Consider the following 23195-nt stretch of genomic DNA (forward strand, 5'->3'; position numbering starts at 1 on the left):
CATTTCCCTTTAGCCTTTTATTTTTGACAGCAATGGGCTGTTTCGTGTGTCTCTTCACAAGCCTGTTTTCTCTTGTAAAGAGTGAAGCCCAGAGGCAACCCCTTTTATTTGGCCCAGACAGGATTTAGTGAAACGAGGGCCTGTAGGTCCTACCGTACTTCATCCTACTGCACCTCTCCTGTGGGCAACACGTCCACCTCCCCACAGCGGGGACAACACCATGCCTACCCCAAGGCATTTACTTTCCAGATGACATCTACAAGGCTCGGCAGGCAGGGACACACCACTGCTGAGAGCGGCCTGCCACCCCGCCGTGTGTTTTGGCAAGACAGCGGCCCTGTGCTGCCAAACCCTCATGGCAGTGATTAACGGGCAGCCAGCGCTGAATTGGTGGAGATGTGACTTGATGAGGAAGAACTGACCATCAACATCACACCAGTGTGAACCTTTCTGTGGGAAATCCCAACCCCTGCTCCTCCAGGCCCTCACTGGTAACGGGAAATCATTTGTAAGCTGGTGGGCTGGCCTAGTTCTGAGCTCTTCCTGAGCCAAAATACAGCAGAAATGAGGAATTATTTCAACTCTTCACTAAAAGTCAGGAAATGATGAAGTTCTCGGATGCATATCTCCACTGGCACCGAGGAAAATGGTTTTTGATCCCTGCGAACAGCCACGCTGGAGAAGATTTGTCCACAACCCCATTAAATGCCAAGTCCCCCTTTCACATAGCTGGTGGCACCTGGCATGGAGAATGTTGTGATGTTTGAACACATACACATCACTGGGGGTGGAAATGCCTGCAATTTGTAGCCAGCTAGCTTGGGGCAGGCAGAGACCTCCACATGGCTCTGGTGCTGTCCCCCTACCTACCTCATACATAGGAAACCATGAGCCCACGGAGACAGCCCCATTGCCAACTTGCCCTCCCCAAATTTCCTTCCTGCCACCCCAAAACTAAGCAGCTTCCCAAGACCCTTAAGCTCAGTGCTCAGCATCCACCTCTCCACATGCACCCTAGGAATTCTGGAGGGAAGGAAGCAGGGATCCCACACCAGGGCCGGGGTAGAGGCATCCACCCTCGTGGCTTCCACGCTGCAGCGTTGGCACACGTGAGAGCCCCGACAGGCTGAGCCGGAGCAGCAGGTCTGGGAGCGACCGCAGCCGAATTTTGTGCGAACCAGAGCAAAGAGATCTGTGGGTGTTTCGGGTGCTTAGTGTCTCAAAAGGAACGCTAACAGGTTGATGTTAAAATCTTTAACCCCATGCAAGGCTGAATGTCAGCTACAACAAACTACCCAGGGCGGCAGGGCGGTTCAGCCCGGCGACGGCTGCACTCCCAGGGATTAGTGGTGGTGCCAGCAAAGCAAACCGGGTCCCATCCTACCAAGAATTTGAGGCTGGAAAGGGCTGAGCTGCAAAAACAAAATGGAAGTTTCAGGCAAAGAAGGAATGAGCAATGCCAGAAACATGCCTGGAGGAGAAAGCACGTGGTGCTCTGGTCCTCTTGGGAAAAACCAACTGGCTGCAAAGAAAATCCACAGGATAGGACCCCCAGGGCCGGGTGCTGTTGTGCCAAGCTGGGAAAGTGAAACGTGAAGTTATTTATAAGGTGCTGGTAGCAGGAAGGTGCTATTTGACCCTGTGGGAGTTGCAGTCTGGCTAAGGCACTCAGTAAAAATTGAAAAGTGCCAGACACACAGCACAGGGCTGGGGTAATTTTATTCACGATCATTCTGCAAAAAGCTGTCCTTCCTGGCTCTCTTCTTATTTACAGTCTCTACAAGTAACTTGTTATTTACTGAGCATTTTGCACTTCTGCAGAACTTGTCATGTGAGGACATTAGAGCATCTCACAAGCGCAAATTGCATTTATCACCCACAACCACAAGCACTTGCACTTAGAGATGATGTATTTAAAAGGAAAGGATCACACCAAGGCATTATTTCCCTTACAGAGCTAAGCAAAGCAGCTCCATGAGATGCTATAAGTCCCACACACATGAGGAAGGAGCCCATCTCCAATCTGTCACGGATAAGGCAACGCGGAGCCCAGGTCTTGCTCTATAAATGCAACTTCTAAAGTACAAGTGCAGAAGAGTTGGATACAGCTGCTGCTGTAGGAAGCCAAAAATCAACATGGCAGTAAGAAAGCATCTTTTCTTGGTTTAACCACCCCCAAAAAAGGGGGGCGGGGGGAAGGGAAGATACTTGCAGACCTAAATAACCTTGTTACTGCTACGGGTATCCCTCTGGCACCAAGTGCAAGGCTTTGTTGATTGCTGCAGACATGCTGTTTGGTACAGAAGAGCCCCAAGCAAGCCAAGGCAGTTGAAAACCCACATGCATGGGGCTGTTCACCCTCACCAGGAGCACCCAAAAAAGCCCCAAAACAACAAATCCAAGCGGCCACAAGAATCAAGCAACCAAGGCTCCAATTGCAAACACACCTTGTTTGAAAAATAGAGCATCCCTATCTATTTACAGTCTATCCCACAGCTTCTACCAAGTTGACACTTAAAATAATGAATTAATTTGAGGGTTGAGAGCTGGGGCTGAAATGTCTGCGTGCACGGAACTCCCCAGGAGCAGCACTGCAATAGCCATGTGAGCCCAGCAGTGCTGCTCAAGCATGTTTGGTTTTAATTAGGTTGGAAAAACTAACTCCATCCTTCAAGACCATCTTCTTCCTCTTGTATTTAAGCACTGTGTGGTTCCACGAGTGATTGTGCAGAACTGGGTGCGTTCAAGAGCTTGGGCTCCTTTGTAAGAGGAGGAAAAAGGGAGAAAAAGCAATCCTGCAGATAACACAGTGCAGGGAGACTCCCAAAGCCAGCTCCCACTCTTCCAGGGAGAGAACGCCATCTTCCAACAGCAGGGTGGCTGTTACCTGCCCGATCTGGTAGAGCTGAACCTTAGGATTAAGCTAACATCAGGTCAGAGCTGGATTTGACCCATGGTCATACAGCATCACTGGCAAACAACATGTAGTACTAAAGGGGCCGAATTTGGGGCTAGGCAGGAGCAATTCCACACACGCAGCTCTCAGCACACCGGGATCTTTCAGGATCAAGCCAGGCTTAGCATCTTGCCACTTCCCTTTGAGCATCTCAGAAGTCTGACAGTTTTCAGCTAAAATTAAAATATAGAACCAACAAATCTGAGAACGTCTCTCTCCTGGGAGAGCTCACATTTTTCACAGGAAGCTTCCCCTCCTCCCTCCCCGTAAGCATTCTTCGTGCACAGATGTCTTTCTCAGCTGCTCCCTAAATCTCTCTGCCACACCAGCATCGTCTCTTCCCACCACATGTAATATTTTAAAGCCACTCAAGGCTGAAACTTGTTCGAGGCCAAGCGATGAGCTCATCTGCAGTTTAATAACTTAGCACCAGCTCAGGCTGTCAGCAGCAAATCGCAGATCGCGAGCTTTGGAGGAAACGCCCAGCATCTGGCTCCGATCTCTATGGGTTTTTACAGCACATATCCTTTCCCTGGAGGATCCTTACCTGGACAGCAAGTACAAAATACGAAAATAGGTGTATGGGTAAAAAACAGTGGTATTTATGAGCTGGTAAGACCATGGCTGTCTCAGTGCTGGCTGGAGGGGTGTTTTTCTGATGTGCACCCAAAGCCCTGTATGGGGCTGCGATGGTTTGGGGAAGGTTTGCATCAGCAGAAGGGGAACGTCCCTGCATCCCTGAGCTGCCCCGAGCCCCTGGCATCCTCAGGGGCACCAGCAAGAGTGGACCAGAGATCTCAGTGTCTCCGAGATGCACATCCTGCATGATGCTGCTGCACTGATGCCCAGGTCAGGCAGGATTTGGGATCAATGACATAAGCAAGCAGAGAAAGCCGGGATAATGGAAAGGGCTGAAAGCATGGTCCCACTCTGCTCTTTTTGCTGCTCATCCTCCCTGCTCTCACCCGTGCCCTTCCTGCAATGTGTCTGACTTGTTTCTACCTTTGGGAGGCCAGGAGAAAGCCAAGCCCTCACCAGTCCCTGGGGACAGTTTACCAGCTGGGGGCAAGGACGGAGGGATCACAGCCCCCTGCCACCAACCACCTGCACTCAGCCTCTGCAGGAGGGGTCTTCTGCTGCAATGCAAACATCGTACATTTCCAAAAAGATAAAAAAGAAGGTTGTGAAGGAAGTAGCGATTTAACTCAGAAGTCCAGCAGGAAGAAGCAATGCCTCCCTCCACAGCAGCCAGCAAAGGAAACTTCCTGGGCACAGCCATGAAAGGCACAAGAGTTATTTCCCAGTTATTTTGGGAAAACAGCAGCCAGGCACGGGTGCAGCCACAGACCTTGGGATTCCTTTTTGCAAGCAACAACATGAAACAACCCAGCTCCCCATACCCCAGCCCAAAGTCAGGGCTCACCATTGACTTCCCCAGGCAAACCCTACACGAGCGATGCCATTTTCCCAGTAAAAAAGGAAAAAAAAAAGAGGCAAGCAAGGCATTAGGAGTCGTAACCCTAGCTTATCTTTCCCTCTCGCTGGGCACAAGGATTTGTTAGTCCCTTTCTGTTGCCTGTCAGGAACTGCAGCACGACACCAAGAGCCCAGCAGTCGGCTCCCCGCGCTCCGTGCTGCGTTTCCATGAGAGCCGGCACCGCGCGATGCTCCCCCAAGCCACCAGGAGCCATAAGCAGCGGAAGTCGGGCACATTTTCTCTTATTAAACTATTTGTCACTGCGCACTGAATTGCAATTAGAGGAAAATTCAGCAGGTCTGTGTGAGAAGCCAGACGATAGAGCAGGGTGCTCGGTCGCTGCTTTTATGAACGCGGAGGGAAGGCAGTCACTGGTTGCCCAAATGAGGTTACTGTGCAAAACATCGCCCAGAGCTCCTTCGGTCGCAGCTGCTCATAAATATCCCCAGAGCTGCTATTTTGGCCGGCACCTCTTCCAAAACTGGTTCTTATCCACTACCAAGCGCCAGAGCAGCATAACGGATCGCCAGGCAGAGAGGCTGGTATTGTAAACAAGCATTGGGCATGGAGGAAGAGAGGGATTAATCCTGAGTGCAATCCATCACCCTCAGCAGCTCCTCTGGGGAAGGTGACTTCCTGAGGAGGGTGTCTGCAGCGAGTGAGGCCGGATCAGAGATGGGCACGGGAGGTGGGACGTGCTCAGCAGCGAGCACAGCACGGGGCGCGCACAGGCCCCGGGGGCTGTTCCACGAGGGAGGACGGACGGAGCTGCTCGGTCCCATAAAACACACTATTCCTTGCCTTTAATCCTTAGGACGTTCAGGTCGATCACCAATCCTCTAGAGTCTGGTCGAGATTCGTAAGCCAGAGAAGGACTGCGTGTTTATGGATCTGCCAGCTGCAATCTTCTAGGCCTGGCCACAGCCCCTGGAATCAGCCCCCACCTGTTTTGCACGGGATCAGCCCTCCCGCATTTGCTTAATTGCTAATTAGTTTGCTGCTGCCTTACTTTCTGCTGAAATAAGGCCAGGCAAGGTGGCCGGGCACTGCTGGGAAGGACTGGAGGGCAGTTGATTCTCCAGGTGCCCAGCACCCCATGGCACCCACAAACACCCCTGTAACCAGCCCAGAGACAAGGGTGACAGTCCCCAGCCCAGGAAAACCAGCAACTGCTGCTGCAAATTTCTGTTTGTAATCCCCAGGGTGCAAAAGACTGGTGCAAAACCAGAGTTTTGCACGGGATATTTTCTGTTTAGGAGAGTAAATACTGGTCAGAGACTGCTGATTGCACGTTCAAGCCTCAAGTGAGGGTACATTTAGAGAAGAGTAAACATTTACGGGAAGAAGTAAACATTTGCCTGGCAGATTGACTCAAATAATAAATGGTGGCAGCCCAAACCCCCTCCAGGAGGCTGGAATTTTGGAAACACAGAGAGACGGATTAATGGGCAGATAAGATGCTGCCATCCCGATAATAAACAACTAGGAATAAGAGATTGGCAGAAGAAAGTGCCTCCTTTACTTTAAACTGTGAGGCAAATGTAATTACTCCAATTGGCGTTAGGCCAGACCACAGCTCGCAGACTTTTTCAGGAAGGTGCCTGTGGATATTTAATGGGAACAGATAGCCCCCCACCTTGATTTACAGAGCCGGTGGGATCCCAGTACAGAAAGGACTTGGAAGCACTGCCTGGGGAAGGGAGCTCCAGGCTCTGAACAATTCAGACAGTTTAGGTCCACCAATGCCTTTAACACAAGCATTTGTCTTAAGCTCACAAAATATTATTCACGCATCCCTCCTAAAGCAGCAGGAGCTGCCCACACCCTGGTTTCCCACCCAAGCCGCTGCTGATCCATCAGTTTGGGACCACTGCTCCTGCTGGGACCCCAGCCCCTGCAGAACCCACACAAGGAGGCTTCGGGTCCCTTCTGTCCTGCCCCATTAATTCTCCTCTGCCTGCTGGAGCTCCCCTTAACAACTGTGTGGCAAAGCATTAAGAGAAAATATGACAAATTGCATCAAGCACCTGCCATTTCCAGCCTCGTGTGTCTGCTAGAAGTGCTCGCTGGAGAAAGCCCAGAGCAAACCGCAGCGTCCAAGCCTTGGGTCAGCAGCAGGGCTGGGGTTTGTCCCTGCACTTCAGGGTCACTACTTCGGTGCAAACCAGGAGCAGCAACCTCCTCTTTTACTCTGCAGCTACCGTAGCTTTTAGGAATCTCCCGTTTCTAAAGAGACCTGCTCTTCAGAGCACCACGATGGCACCAGCTGCTGCATTTTCTCTTTAACATCGCTCTGCTTTGGGTGCCTTCGGCTACTACAGGCCCTGCAGACTGCACGGGGATCCTCATCCCAGCAGGGGCCAGCCCCGTGTAAAACCCAATTCATCCTCCCTTGCAAAAGGCTCTGAGATCTCAGTGGGCAAACAGCCTGACAGACCAGAAGGCATCTCATCTGCTGTCAGGTAAGGACCCAGCCTCGTGGCCTAACCTTGTCCTGCTGCTCGCTCACGTTAAGGTGCCGATTGCCCCTGCTCTGAGGCAGCCCCGGGACGTGGCTGTCTCTATCAGTCAGCTGCCAAGAAAAGCCCCTCTAATTAGCTCACCCTAGACATCCAATGTTCAGGCAACCCAAGCAGAAAAACCCTACTAACGCTGCTCTCACCTTTGTTTTCCAGCCCAGGAAACGCAGAGCCCTGCACGGCTCTCCTTCTGTCTCCTGCTGTTTGCAGCTGACCATCCAGCAGTACCAGCTAAGTTTTCAAACTTTCCTTAGGTCCCCACTATTCTGTTGGCAGCAAGTCGTAGCTCAAAGACCTCTTGGACTTGGAAGGGGACAGGAGATGCCTTACGGGCACTCAAGTCTTGTATTTGAGCATGCAGTTCCTGCGTTCGCATGCACCTCTTTGTTTGTTTACAGGAGCAACAAAAAGGCAGCACTGGGATCCTTGCAGAAAAGAGGAAGGGATTTGCAAGCAGAAGGGAGGGATCACTCATCTCCCTAATTTCCACGGCCTGTTACAGACCGCCCGGCGTGTGGGCACACAGCGAGCGAGCGATTCCCGATACGAGGGCAGCACTCAGCGCCGCAGCGCTGGGAATTACGGCGGCGTCTCACCGCACACGCTACAATCCATGGGAGTTCCTGAAGCCACAGCGAGCCTACCAGCGCTTTGTGCAATCTGCTCTTATCTCTCACCTGCTCTTATCGAATTTAATTAAATGCAACGAGCCAAGCACGCTCGCTGTACACAGTCCCACTTGCGCACCCAGCATGGGCAGCCTCTGCAAAGGGATGTGCCAAGAGGAGAGCCCACGAATCCTGATTCAGGTGGCCTGACCTTAATAATGAATCCATCAAGCAACCAGGCCTGGCTGCTGTCTGCCCATCCTTCAACCTGTCTGTCCTCCAAGTAACTCCAGAAGGCAGCCAGTTTCATCCAGCTATGGGAAAGGGACAAAGGTGATTAAGGTCCCGTAAGTTTTGGGGAATCAGCGACAGGGGAAGGAGGAGATCCCAGCTAGGGGAGGACCAGGACCTGGTTGCAGCAGACGGACGGACAGCAGGACAGATGGTCCACAGCTGCCATCGGGGCTGCTGGGCTGGGACCTCGGGCAAGATGCTGACAGAAGCTGGGTTTCCCCAGGGCCAAGGTTTGCTTGGTGTGACGGCCACACTGCACTGAACCCGCAGCATCGACGGTGTTACCGTACCACTGGGAGCCTCCCGTACCCCCCCAGAAGAAATCAATCCCTTCCTGCATGTACAATAAGAGCCTGCAATCCAATAACGGCTACCTAAAACCCGGCTTCACTCCCAAGCCCTGGGTTGATTATTATTGCATTAGCTACGGAGGGACATATTGTTACCGCTCAATAAATGTAAGCTCTACTTCAAAGGGACTGAATTTCAGCGGTGGAAGACGACACAAATGCTTTGACAATTGCTTTGGGATCCTTCGAAGCAGGTAGATGCCAGAACAAAACCTGAAATCTTATTGATACAGACTTTACAGTAAAAATGAGCGACGATGACTCCTCAACACAGCTGGCTCTCAGAGGAGGTTATTCGAGGGGAGTAATTGAAGGCATCGCTCAGAGAGAGAAATATTCAATTAACTCCTTAAACCGGCTGCCATGGAACAATGTGAGCATTAGCAGAAAGATCATTTAAAGGAACAAACTGCAGCTGACTCCAAGAAAAGCATCTCAAGCCATTTTTTGTCCCATTTATACACCAGCAGGAGCCTGGGTGGGAGGGGCAGAAGAGGCAAAGTTCCTTGGGAGGAACATGAGGTCGGTGGATCTTAGCCCAGAGCCAGCGATGGGGAGGCAGGGTGGGATGTGGCACTAAAATAAAATCTCCTTCAGCTAACGGCCTGCTGTTCCACACCACATTCGGAGCCTCTTTCTGCTCTTGGTACCTTCTCATGGCGTACGAGAGGCGTCCAGCAAAGGAGCAAAACAGGCAAACCCCGCAGCACCCAGCTCGTTTTCTTACTCAAGACAGAGCAACAGGAACGGAATAAAACCAGAGGTTTCCACAGCTTCCACCCGCTTGCCAAGGAGGCCAGCGGAGCACAAGTAATTAATATGGACACCATGAATTTCAGTCCTTTCATTTGCAAATCCAGCATCGCAGTTCACCTCAAGCATGGACAGAGTCCATTAACAAAGCAGATTCTTGTAATGGGATTCAAAGCGATGGCAAATCAATACATAACACGCTTGTACGCTAGAATAATTTACGCTTTGCATAATAATCAGGGCAACTGTACTTCTGGGTACGTATGTGGAGACACGCTCAAGCCCAGCCCAGGCCACCTAAGGAGCTCAGCAGGTTGCAGCCAGGTTGAAATTCCCAGCAGCAAACCCCGATAACTGCGCACGAAGCGGCCACAGCATGGGGAGGATAAGCAGGAAGGTTACATAGCACGCAGGGTTGGCACTCCTAACGTCACCACACACAAGAAATATATCTCTTGTGCCTTCTTGTCTTTGTTGGAACAACAGAAAGAGGCTTCCCGGATCGCCGGGTTTTGGTAGAGATCCAGTGCTTTGTTTTCACTCTGCCCACAGCCAAGGGAAAATTAACAGCGTATTAAAAGCTCAGCTCTCAGAAGCTCTCATTGTGCTGCCAGGCTGTCCATGGCTTTCCCCCAGTGTTCACCTCCCCTTCTGCATTCCCCAGGCCACGTTCTCCCATCGCTGAGCTAAGGCACCCACCGGCCTGTTCCCAAAAGCCAGGGGAGGAGGGGAGGGAGCTGCTGGCTGCGGCCCCCATCCCACTCCAGCACATCCCGTGCAGCGCAGCTCCCCGGTAATCCCATCTCATGAACCCGACCTGAAGCTTACGGCTCGTTTCCCTCCAGACACTGGCAGCAGATGGACCAGAAGTGGTTTCATTAAGCACCCATCACACACACCTTTGCACAAAGAAACCCACTGTGCCATGCTACCCCAAACTATGGGGTCACAGCGGCCAGCCCCAGCCTGGGAAAAAGCAGGGTTATCACCCACTTCTCCTTTGAGCTCCTCATCAAACCTGTGAAATGCTTTTTTTTTTTTTTTTCAGGATCTGTGCCTAGAAGTGTGTCACAGCAAGCTGGCACCAGAGCTAAGGATGTCTCCAGCCAGGCATGGCTGTGCTTGCTTCCAGCTGGAGGATGCCCAGCCCCGATACCCACCCCCGGCGAGGGTTCCCCTGGCACCTCTCTCCTGTGCCCGGCCCTGGCCCGAGGTGCAATTGTAAAACTTGGTTGTGATAGAGCAAAAAACTACGTGAATTTGATTTGCCTGACTTAGGTCAGCAAGGAACTCAGTGAAAGTGCTCGGAAATGGCAGCAGAAGCCCCACCAAAGGGGTCTGGCTTTGGGGATGTCCCCCCAGCCCCATTCTTTATCAGCAGCAGGAGGCAGGGCTCTCCCTGTTAGATCTCCCTTGTAATCCCTCCTCAAGCATGTCCCACGTGCCTGCAGCTCACCGGCCCCCTGCGTGGACCAGAAGAACCAGAGCAAGCTGAACCCACAGCCCCTGGCTCACCCCGCTGCTGCCTCTGCCTGGTCAGGTCCCCATCTGCACAAACCTTCAGCTGGGAGACCACGGCTCTGCTCTCCTCCTCTGCAATATCTTATCTCATGCTTGGCAAGCCAGAAGATCACTTAAATACCTGGTTAACCCTCAGCACATGCTTACACCCTGCTGAAGCCAAAGGGCTTTGTAAAACCTCTTTCCTCTGCCCCTGTAGGGCTCAGGGGTGGGCTTTGGGGGAACACAGCGCAGGAACCCACCCTTGGCCAGAAAGAGACCCCGCACTTGGCCGACGATGAGAATTCATTCCCAGATCTCATTTACACAGCAACCAACCAGCCTCTGCTCTGCTCCACAATTTTTGCCCCATTTGCAGGCTCCGGGTCCTTTCCCCGGGGGAAGAGGCACTGCCTGCACCCCAAACATGAGCAGCACCCACGCTGGGTGACCGCCGCTCCCTCGGGAAGGCACTAAGAGGCGTTGGAGTCCCCCTCGATTAAAAATGAGAATATTTCTGCTTTGTTTGACAGCCAGGGCCATTAAGCTGCTCTTGTTGATATTTCCGTTCCCGGTGGATATGCCGGGAGCACACGTGCCAAACGAACTCGGGACGACCTGGAAAGCAAACCTTTGCCCGAGGAGGGTTTGCTCAGCACGTGGCGGCACGCTGCCCGCCAGGTTTCATCATGCTGCCCCTGCGAGCACAACCACACCTAAAAAACACACCTAAAACCTGCTTCGAGGGAAGCACAGCCTCATCGGAAACCTGCTGCTCCCACTGCTGAGCCCCTTGGAGCTGATGTGGCCCCACTGGAGCTGATGCGCCCCAGCAGACCCAAGGCAGTTTTCAGCTCTGGCTTCTCGCAGCTCCCAGCCCGCTGAGGAGCTCCCTGCCACCTCTGGCCGCCACCCAGCCACCACTTTTGGGGTGCAAGAAGAGGACCCAAAGGGCCATGGTTCCTGCGTCAGCTCCTGCTTGGTGTTTTCACCCCCGTGGGAGCACAGTGAGCTCCGTGGCCTGGTGCTCAGATAGAAGCCTGGCCTTCCAGGGTTGGGTCTTGCCAATTTATACGGTCAGAGGAGCCGACACGCAGCAAGAAAGCAGTGCTGGCAGCGAGCTGTGGATCGCAGCACTCCACTGAGCCACACGGGATGAAGGTCTAAGTGCCCTGCACACCTCCTCCTCCTCCGGACCTACATCCCCCAGCCCCTGGGCTCCACACACACGTCCCTTTGGGAATGTAGAGATTCCTGCCTCCATGCCCTGGGCTATTTCCCTGCCTCCTTATAACATTACACCGCCGCAGGAAGCGTCCCCGGCCAGAAGCAGAGGCCTGAAATGCCGGCGGTAACAGAGCACCGCGCTAATCCTCATCCTCCTCCCCGAGTGGCTGAGCCTTCCTGGGCAGCTAAGCCAGGCCCCACGAAGCACTGCGGCCAAGGAACACTTCCACAGGTGCTAGAACAAAGTCCTTGGCTCCCAGCTCTCACCGCAGCCCTGGCGTTACCAGCCGAGAACATTTCTTTTCCGACTTCTGAATAGCCAACGCTAGTGTTTTGGACTGGCAGCCTTTCCTGAAGCTAGCAGCAGAGGAAGAAGAACCCGAGAAGCCTTCGGGATGCAGGACCAACTTCTCAACAGAGCCTTCCAGATACAACAGCGGGGCTGAATAAGCGCTGAAACCTGATGCAAGACGACGAGCTGAGCAGGAGCAGAGCCAGGATGAGCTCATTGCACAGCCCCACGGCCGGCCGAGCCTTCCCCCCCTGCTCTGGTCCCACCGGGACACCCGTGACCCTGGGCTGGAACTCCTCAATTGGCCACGAGGCAGCCGAACAAACGGCCGGTGATCTCAGCAGCAAGTCAGCACCGAGACGTGACCGCTGCAGGCCTTGGGCTGGCTTCCAGCAGCCGGAGCAGCCAGCCCACGGCCCCCCGGGCATCTCCAGCCTCACCCCCAGGGCACGCAGGGGAACCACGGCGTCCCCAAAGAGCCGAGGGCACTGAGCACAGGGTGACGCAGACCGGCTCTTGGGACCCTTTTCCCCCCAAAAAATGTCAGGGAATCTCGCTGGAAGGAAAGATTCCTTTTTGCAAGATGTTAAATGGGGAAAAAAACAACTTGTTTCTCTCGGCAGGAGCATAGGTCGAGCCAAAGCCACCACTGAGGAGTGAGGAGGGTTCAAAACCCTACCTCTGAGGGCCAGCAGGCTGATGAGGAGACTCATCTTGTGCTACCACGTTCCTTCTTTCCCTTTATCTTCCCCTGCTCAGGAAGAAGCAAGCAGCAGCTGCTCTGAGCCACCCACGGCCACGCCGCCCCTGCCCTCAGGACCTGCCTGCCCCAGGGGACAGCAGCCACCAGGCTGCTACCTGCTGGGAAAAAAGAAAGGTTCTTGGGAAAAAAAAAAAAAGAAATGTGGTCAGAAAGGAGCACACGTGGAGGGTCCTTCCCAGGATGAAGCCTCCCCACTGACACCCTACAAAGCGTCCTCTTGAAATACCAACCACAAAACCAGAGCTGCATTCCCAAGCGTGCCACACGCAGCAGGAGAGCCACCTCCCAGCCAAAGGTCGGGCTCCAAGCAGGTCCCCAGCGATGCCGTCTCCAGCGAGAGCGAGGAAATCCCCATCTCACCCCCCTTGGCACGCGGGCACGTGGCACAGCAGCAGTGACTTGCTGCAGGAACGCAGGCAGAAAGCACGGGGAGAAAAGTCCACACAGCGCAACCCTTGTCCAGGGGCTGGAGGAGAGGTTTTGGCTGCTAACAAGAATGCTCGTGTAATGTGTAAGGTATTTTAATCCTCATGTCTAATTACACCGAAATTGTTGCAGTGTCTTTAAGAAGGATGGCTCTTCTAGACAAGCCTGATGGGGATGGAGAAATCTTTTAGAGAGCCACAAGCCACATTTTGGCCATTTCCTTGCACATACAGTTTATATTTTACACATATATATGCAAATGTAAGGTCGCAGTCCATAGGAGGCTTTTTACACTATTACTACTGCTTGCACACAAGGTATGAGAGTCAGAAATTAAAAAAAAAAAGCAATAACCCCCCCCCCCCCCAAGACATGAAAACGAAGAGAAGTTATTCCTTGCTTTCAAGTCAACTGGCAATAAGTCCAATTTTAGGATTTCTGGTGCTTTGGCCAGGAGGTTGTTGAGGCTGCCGCAGCCAGTAGGAACCAAAGGTGAAAAGCTGCCTGGCTGCTTCCCACTTAATCGACAGCACGAGCTGCAAACGCGCCCCGTGCCACTCCCTGGCACATCAGAGATGGAGCTTGGTGAGCCGCCAGTCCCGCCAGGACGTGGCACGTGGTGGCCAGCAGCACAATGCCGTTGTCCGTGTGCAATCCAGGACTGCAAAGTGACCTGGAGCTGCATGCACCGTGCTTTATTCCTGCCTTTGGGGTTACTTCAGGTTTGTATTGTTATTTTTTATCCATTTTTTGCATATTTTTTTCCGGCACCACCTCTGCAGGGAGGGCTCACAAGCAAACACGGCTCCTGCTAGAAACGCATTTGATTTACACGGTGCGGCAACGTTGAAAGGGAATATTTTAAAAAAATGGCTTGCAGGAGTTTAGCTTATTTATTTCCTTTGTGTTGGTGGAGAATAGCAGCTGCCGGGCAAGAGCTGACAGCACGGCACGCAGAGTTCTCTCGCCACGTTTCGGGGAGTTAATCCCATCACAGAGCTGCTGCGTGTCTGCCTGAGCAGGGGCGGGCACGGCTCGCCGCAGCCAGACCTTGCGTGGGCGCAGCCGGGCTGCCCCAAACTCCCTCTGCAGCTACAGTGTGGGATGGAAAACAGAGGAAAGAGCAACCAGCCCCGAGCCCACGGGAGGGCAGGGAGGGCCCCGAGACCGCTTCTTTTCTGTGCATCAGCCTAAAAAACAGGGGGAGCGGAGCCATGCACCGGGACGCCAGCTCGCGTTGCAATCACGCAGTCGCCACCTGCACCGTGCCGGGTGCTGCGCCGACGCAGTCCCAGGTCACTTGTGACGCACCCAGGGTGTTTGCAGAGATCCTAAAACCCAGAGCAACCTTAGGAGCTGCTGCTGCCCTCCGTCCTGATGCCCAAGGCAACCTGGCAGCTCTCATTTCTCAGCCCAGCAGAGCTACCGTGGCTCACCCCGGGCTTTCATCCATGCCCACCAAGCGTTGGGTTTGGGGTCTTCTCCAAGCCTGTTGCACCACAGCCACCCCACAAACACCACCACAGAGACCTGGAAGGAGCCTGTTTGCATCACCCACCCTAGGGATGCTCTGCTGCAGGTGCTGAAGAGCACTCGGGAATTGGGTTAAAAGCAACGTTTATAAAGCAAAGAGAGGATGAAAAGCACAGCCCTGCACTCTGCAGTCAAGAGAAGAGAAGGCGCCGGCACAGCACAACACCTGCAGGAAGCAGGGCCGTGCTGAATGCTCTTAATTCCTCTCCAAAGCTCTCCTGCACAGCCAGGCTGTACAAATTGCAGCCCTCTGCCCGATTCACCGGGCAGGCAGTCCCTAACTCTCATTACACAGCTTGCTAATGGCACACACAATAATTTGGTCTGCTCGAGTAGAGGCTGCGAGGCAGCCCCAGGAAGGGAATTGCCGAGGCGAGGGTTTCCTCTCAAAACACCCCGAGAAAAATGGGATGCTGATTGGGGAGGTAATGGAGGAGGCCATCAGCTGGAGCAGAGTAACCCCACTTTCCACAGGGAGCTTCAAAAGCCTCCCCATTTGCCCCTCGAAGACCCACTCAGCCCTGCAATTTGCACCGCTCAGAACTGGGAGCCGCGTCCCATCTTACAGGAGTACATGATTGAGTGAAAACAGGCACGTCTGGAGGGGTTAAGGGAAGAAATTCAGCCTTTCCTGTGTTTTATCCCATGCCTGCGTGTTTTTATTTACAGCACGCAGTTTTTAACCATCAGGCAGAGTGGAGCCTCAGGGACTCGGTCTCAGGCATCGCGTACATGGCTCGGGGGGAAGAAGCCTGGAAAGAAAACCCTTTCTTGATGGGTTTCTAACTTCCCTCCCTAGGGAACCAGGGGATTTGGATGCTTCTCTGGAGGCTGGTAGGGGTGAGGAGGTGCGGCTGTGGCAGGGTGGGACCCCTCAGGTCACTCACTCTCTTCTAAAAACCCCAGAGGTAAAAACATTTGGCTCCACAAATAGGCCTTGCTAAGGGAGGAAAAAAAAGGATTGGGTTGCACAAGAATTCAACCCAATGACACTAAAATCCACTTAATACAGCCATTTAAAATGGCTTTATGCATTACACGTGTCTACTTTAAAGCATACATTTCAAACAAGCCACTCAAGATAATGACAACCTATGGCCACACTTTCATGTTAACTGGCGTATGTCAGCCCAAGCAGCAGGGCGTGCTTGCTGCCGAAATTTTAAGGGAAGTCACTGAAGAAACAGCAACCAGAAAAAAACGAAGCACTTTGGGGGAGCCTGACAAGGGCAAAGAAAACATCTTCGCTTCGTTGCCCTTTTCAGAGAAACTCAGGTTTTCGCCTTCCAATCTGCAAGGAAAGCTGCAACCCAAGAGCCAAGATCCCTAATTAAGGTGGCCAGAAGAATAATTCATTGTGTAAAATTAATACTCTGGTTAATGGATCAGCTGGTTTTAAATGTAAAGTGTGTTCTGAGAAGTTTGTGTGCCCTAAATATCCAGCATACTTTGAGGTTTTTGTCTGATCAAATCCCATTCAAATACTAATTTCCTGCATTTTGAACTCTAGCTTTCATCTCTGTGTAACTTGAGTCACAAATCTAAATAATAATAATAAAAAAATAAAACTGAAAGCAATCAATCCTGTAAACCCGAAATTCCCCACTTGCCACCAGAGTAAAGCCACACACAAGGAACCCCGCAGCCGCACAGCTCCTGCTTGGGGCAGGAAGTATCACATTGCACCCAGCTGAACCCGCCTTTTACAACCCAACAGGAAAACATCCTCTTGCTTAAAGGATAACCAAAAAAAATCCTACCCATAAAACCAGGCTGCTTAAATCCAGATCCCCTCCTTGCTGATTTTGGCTGCGGTCACTGCCACGGATAAGTTGTTCGTGCTCACGTCCCAAACTGCTTCTCACTTTCTGCCTTTCTGCAAGCTGCCATCACCCAGGAAGCCCACAGCAACCACGGGCAGTGAGATTTCCCCCAAATCCTCCCTTTTTCTGCTCACAGAGCAGGGAGAGCTGCATTTTGGGATGAGCAGGTACCAGTTCCGTGCCCTGGGCTGGGAGAGGCATGGAGGCAGGTTGATGCTGCCCTGCTGGGAGATGGGATCTCCACCCGCATCCTGCTCCCAGACATCCAGCACCCCTTCTGGTCCTAACCACGGCACTTTTCTGCATTTCCATTTCAGCTTTCCCATTGCCCCCCCTGCTCACCGTCACTCTGGCATGGCAGCTGAGGCGGGTATTTGCGAGCACACTGATGTCCCTATTGGCATTTTTGGCCAAAAGCTGCACCAGAGAAGCGAGAGGGCTGGTGTGTGCTCAGAGGGGACTCCCCAAGACGTTCATTTGGGGGCTGCAGATGCCAAAAGTCTGCTTCTTCCCCACCTCCCCGCAGCCTTGCTCGGCTGGTGCAGTGATGCATCAGCATCGCATCATAATTCCTCCCCTGGAAGCATGCCTGGATAACAGTGGGAAGCAGGAACCCTACAAACACCTACTTTCTTCCCTGGCTGTAGCTAGCAGGGGACTTCTCCTTCATGGGTTAACGTTCTCTTGGCAATTCGGTTTCCATCCAGCAGTACCAGTAGGGAAGCTGGTGCTCAAAAGGAGTGAGCAGGATCCTCGGCGTGCCCCAAAGCCAGCAGGAGGCACATCAATCGAAGATGGACAACTCTCTGCTACTTCTCTGCATGCTGATCTCGATAAGCAAGTATTGAGACTCAGAGAAATACAAGGAAATATGGAAATAAATGACAGAACACTGCAATGAAACAAGCTTTGTTAGCTCTACGTGCCACCACAGGTCAATGGGGAGCTGACGTTGTGCGGGTCGCCGTCCCCAAACCCGATGGGGCTCGGCTGAGCCCTACACGTGCAGCCCTGTACCACTGGGCTCTCCCTTTCTAAATCAGAAAGCTTTTGCTTTCCCAGCTGGCACTCACTTTCTGTGGCTAAAGGTAAAGCAAGGAGCTAAGAAATCCAACATCTGCTTCCCATCCTCCGGAGAAACGCACATGTCCAGCCCCTGCACCCAAGGGTCCTGCAGCGCGCGGCCTGGCTGCTGGGGGCTTCTTTAGTTAATTAACATTTACTTCAACCCGATTCCTGTGAGAGGTTTAGGGACAGGGCCTTAGCAAAACCTCTTGTGCAACACGTGAATGTAATCCCTCGCCGCATGAGCACAGACACAAACATTGCAAAACCTCCCGAGGAGGGCAGGCAGCGGGAAGCGGCAGGTCCGGAGCGGAGCGGTGCCAGGAACCCAGCTGCTATTTCCTAGAAACCAGCCTCAGAAGGAAAGGGGACATGAAAGAAAAGAAACCAGCGGCAGGCAGCCCGATCAGAGCCTGGGCGAAGCAGAGCTCAGGAAAAACCTACAAAAAGGATGCACGGGCTGCTTGAACCAGCGCAACGCCCAGAAATAGCCTGTAAAGAAACGCCTGCACCGAGATCAGCCCTGAGCCCTGATCTGTAATGGAAAGAGAGCCAAACCTCATGGAAAATATAACAACGAGGCCATAGGGCATTAAATACCCACTGAGACACACAAACGCATGGGGCACCTCCCTCCTGCCCTGATGCTTGTCCGAGGCTTGCCTCAAAGGCTCACCCCTAGGCAGGCATCCTGCCCGTCGGGGAGCCTAGGAGCTGCAGGACTTGAAACCTGAACAGTCCTGCAAAGATCTGAGGAACTCGGAGAGCCACAAGGTTGCCAAGAAGCGAGGTCATAGCCCCTAGGTAATTGGAGCTAACTCTTCAATTTGGAGAGGGATGGAAAGGACAATTTGCTTTTGCTTTCCGAGGAAAGATTGAATTTGCCATCCAGAGGTCTTTTCTACAAAAACTGGGGGAGAAAGAGGTCGAGCTATACAAAAGAGAGAAAGGGAATTAAATCGTATTGGGCTTTCGGCTAGGGCCTGCAGAAGAAATTAAAGGCTAAAAAATCCCTTATCTCTTTGTACCAGAATGAAACCGGTATTAATGCATAAGCACCTCCCTTACCTAAGAAGAGGCCACGGCCACTGACCCCCCGACACAGGGAATGATGCCATCTACACGAAGCTGCCAAGAGGGGGGGACAGGTTGGATTTCAGGTGCCCTGCGGACTGGAGCCCCGAGCTGCCCTTGGGTTTACCAGACAGGAAAGCAGAAGAAGCCCAGGTGAAAAACAAACAAAAAAACACCAAAAAAAAGATGCGATCCTGGTGCCTACAGAAGCAGGCGAGGTGGTGGCCAGGGGCTGCCGGCCAGCAGCATCTCCCAGCCGTGGGGCTCCTGGCTCTGCCGAGGGCACGAGCAACCCGCGCAGCCCAGCTCGGTGGGCCCGGGGAGATGCTGTGGGGTCGGGGGAATGCTGAGCTGGGGTCTCTGGTGGCTGGTCATGGAGGGAACTCGGCCAGGATGTGCCCTTTGGCGCCAGAAGGTATAGGAACACGGGGCTCAGCCCTGCTTGGGCTCTCCTTGTGCTGCAAACGGAGCCTGCCTGGGCGTGTTGCAGGGATTGCATTAATGCGTTCGCTACCGGTGCCGACTTCTGTTCTTCCTGATCCCAGGGGAGACAGGGAAGTTAGGAGAGGAAACCGCGCCAGCAGCACGGCGAGCATCGCTGCTGCAGGCACAGGGAGAGAGGGAGCTGGGGGCTGCCCCCACGCTGCGGGGCGGGAACTGCCTCTGCCCTCCCCCTGCATCTCAGCATCCCCCCTTTGGCTCAGGACGAGCAGCAGGAGCCCCCTTCCCGGGGTTTAATTAAAGCCGGGCTGCTCAGATGCTGAGCAGACAGCGGGGCGCATCCACCCACGGATCCCACGGGGGAAGGGAAAAGAACAGAAGGAACCAGGATGGGAAACAAGGAAGCCGAGAAAGGACAGTGCACGAGATCAGCTCTCAGCAGAGCACGGCAATGAGGCCAGAACCGCCCATTTGGGGTGGGAAACACCAAACCCCGCTGCCGTCAGGCACGTTCATTTGCTGCCAATGCTACCAGCAGCCCGGGGGTTAAAAATATTTGCACAAAGCACCGGCGGCGGTTTCGTCAGCAACTCAGGCCAGAGGAAACCGACTGCTGAGCCCTGAGCGGCAGCGCTGAGCTCGGGGCCCTGCGAAGCTGCGTTGCCCAATTTCCACCTCGCCGTGCCGCAGCCATCGGCGAGGGCGTCCCGAGCCTGGCACTAAAAACTGCTTCGTGTCTGCCTGTTGTGTGGGGGCACCACGCTCCTGGAGCAGAAGCGATGGTGCCAAGGTCCAACAGCATCCCAGGGGCTGCAGGACAGTCCCCGTGGCTGGCAAAAGGGGACAAGGGCAGACACGGTCTGGTCCGGCTGTGTTGAGGTCACCTGAACCCACAGAGACTCCCAGGGTCTGCTCGAGGCATCGATATACACACCGAATACACGGCCAAGCAGGGATATTTCAGCAGGTTTGCCATCTGTGGGGCGAAGCACGTGCTTCAAGGCTGGTGCAAAACAGTGTCTGGCATCCTTGGGGGAGCTGGTTTGAATCTTAGACGATGAGACACCAAAACCCATCCCTTTCACCCTGCCAGGGACACCGTGATCACTGGCAGCTCAGCTGACAACGTATCCGCCTCGACGTGGAGAGGACACACAACAGCATCTGTCTCCCCTAAGGGTCATTTGGGGGAAACGAGCAACCCTCAGAGCGCTCCTGACCCGCCACGACCGATCCCGATGCGTTTCTCTGCCAACCTCCCTGTGCAAGCCAAGAGCAGAGCACAGAAACGCTGGCAAAAACCAGATGGGGAGGGACTCATCCAGTAGAAAAATGCTACTTAGAACCAGCAACAGTAAACCCACTGCTTACAACGAGCCTCACAAGCCGCCCGGACCTTCCCAAGGCAGCCTTGGGGTCTCTCGCAGCCCCCTCACCCCACGTTGCTGCCTTCCCCTGGGAGCTTCAGGGACACACCTGGGGACAGCTCGCGGGGTTGCACGTTCACGGCAAGGGGCGGCCGCCTGCACCCTTCGGGCTCTGCAAAGCTCAGCAGGCATCAGACCACGCCGAGCCCCATCCCCTTCTTCCAAGCTGAAGTTACCGCGGTGCCTTCACCCCTTTTAGGGGCTCTGAGCCCCGTCCCCAGCCTCGTCTCATCCCAAAACCGCCCAGGCATCAGCCGAAAAGCCACCTGACAAGTCACAAAGCTTTACCGCGACTCGGACCTTGCAATTTGGCTTCCGGCCACCTTCGGCATCCCGAGGGTTTTACCAGAACACTTTGCCCTGTTTTCCCCTTTTATTTAACTCCCGGGACTGCTGTCCACGCCGTGCCCCAGGCAGGCCACGGCCGAGCCCACGGCGAGCAGCAGCGGCAGCCCCTGCCCTGGCGAGGAGGGCACGCCGAGCCCCGGCCGATGGCAAATTCCTCGAGCGAGACGTAATGTGCTGGGAAGCGCCTCGCCATCCCGCTTGGGAAAACGATCCGTTTGGCAGCAGAGAGGAGGAAAACATGCTTTGTTTTACAAATTCTCTCCCCAGCAGGAGAGACACTCCCAGAATTTAATACACTGACAGTGCTTGGCTGCTTTAACCACTGAAACTCAAGAGGACTTCAAAAAAAAAAAAGAAAAAGAAAAGAAAAAGGAAGAAAAAGAAAAAAGGGATGCTCTATACAATATTTAAGCCTCTTGCTTCCTGCAATGGATGGCAATGGGCACGGTAATCCACTGGCATGGAGAAGATGCGATTCTCCCACCCCTGAGAGCCTTAGGGTTGGGGTACAGGGTCCAGGAGCGGGGTCCCAGGTGTCTCCAAGAGCCAACATCATTAATTCAGCTCTCACCATCCCGTAGGACGAGGCCCTGTGGCAGCTCCATGTGGGCAAGCAGCGAAGATGCTGACAGGTCAATCTGGGCTTTGCAGCAGGGAAACTGGATCCCGACTTGTTCAGCACCAGGATTATTTCCATGAGAGGCAAGCGGCTCCATCCACGGGGCTGGGAGGCTTCTCAGCTATCGCGACCCCAAATGCTGGCCTCACCAAGACGGGAAGCGTTTGAGCCTATTTCCACTGATCCTCAGATGTTTCTAACTGCCAAACGCATCCTATGTGCAGCAGGGGCAAGGATGGGTTACGGGGAATCACCCCTCATCAACAGAGGGCAGCACTTTTTGGGGAGGGGGGTTAACAGGGCGGTTTGGGAAGGCTCTCAGCTCCCTGCCATGCGTTACCAACCCAGAAAGAAATAGCCACCGGTACTCCAGCTAAAAAACCCATCACTGCCTCGGGCTGAGCAATACGAGCACGAAGCCCTGCTCACGGCCACTGCCAGACCTTGCAGGCAGTAAGAGGCCGGGCGTTATTGTGGGGGAAGGCAGGGATCAGATCGCCTCGGCTCTGGGGATGTTTGTGACCTCTCCGAGGAGCAGCCTCGAAGCGAACGAGTCTGGCCGGCTGCTATTCCCATTTTTAACCTTTTTAAACAAAAAGCAGCCTGCTTCCTTTCTTTTGCGCTTTTATAGTTGTTTGCAACCTCCAAAGCATTTCTGGAAATGCTCCTTAATCCTTGCAGGAGCCTGTAAAGGAAACAGCGGCGCTTCCACTTTGGGGCTGTGGAGGAGAGGGGGAAATTGGCCAAATTTGGTGAAATGCAAGAGGCCAGCAAGAGCAGAAGGCAGCGGGTGCCAGAGGCTGGTGGAGCACACACAGGACCTGTCCGTGCTTTGGCACAATGGCCATTTGCTGCCCTGCCCCTTTGCTGATCGTCGACCCCAATTTTTGGGGCGTGGGGGCCGGCAGGCAGGAGGGGTCCCCTCGAGCCTCCTCTCGCAGCCGGTGGATGGGGATTGGGCAGGGAGCTGGGTCAAGGAAAGCCAAAAATCTGCTCAGCCTCGTGTCTGCCAGCACGCTCATCCCACTTAAACCAGGGATGGAGCACCTCCAAAACGCAGGGATGCTGTCACCTGCCCCCTCGTTAGCGTGCTGGGCTCGCTCCAAAGCTTGATGAAGTCAGTGGAAAGACTCCCGGTGACCTAAATGGCTGGGATTTTCAAAGAAAACAGTCAAAACGCAACTGAGAGCTAGTTTTGCTGGAAAACCCCAGTCTTGCGGCCTTATCACCATCATCATCGCGCATTAAGTTTGTAATTACACAGCCCAAGCAGCGAAGCCCCTCTGCGATCGATGCCGCACCACTGCTAACGAGAAGAGGGCTCTGCCCCCCTTTTTTCCCCCAAAACCCCACATTCAGGAGCTCCCAAAGCCTCCACCGCCGCCCAGCCCCAGCTGCCTCCCCCGGGAGCGATGCCAGCGTCCCCGCAGCCGCCAGCACACCGACAGCCGACCCGTCACAACCCACGGCCGTCAGGATCTGCTCAGTGGGGCATCCCACATGCGCTACCCGGAGGCAAAAGAATAATACCGCCTCATTAAAAATGTGCTTCAAGTCTATTATAGTATCTAGGACAAAGTGTTCCCTATTTTGACACTTTAAGATATGTTTTATCAGAGCGAGCTCTTCAGCAACGCTCACTCACGACGACTTATCTGACTGTAACAGGTCCCTCGCTTCCCCCAGGAATTTTAAATCGA

At 53.7% G+C, this 23195-nt stretch overlaps 1 protein-coding gene across 3 annotated transcripts in view; it reads right to left on the minus strand.

The window, feature by feature from the left end:
• The window catches only part of LRRC75A (leucine rich repeat containing 75A), a 102849-nt gene that overhangs the window by 61032 nt on the left and 18622 nt on the right, over positions 1–23195 (minus strand). The gene's annotated exons all lie outside the window — the stretch shown is intronic.

This window comes from Anser brachyrhynchus, assembly GCF_964034855.1.
Source record: "Anser brachyrhynchus genome assembly, chromosome: 20".
NCBI lineage: Eukaryota > Metazoa > Chordata > Aves > Anseriformes > Anatidae > Anser > Anser brachyrhynchus.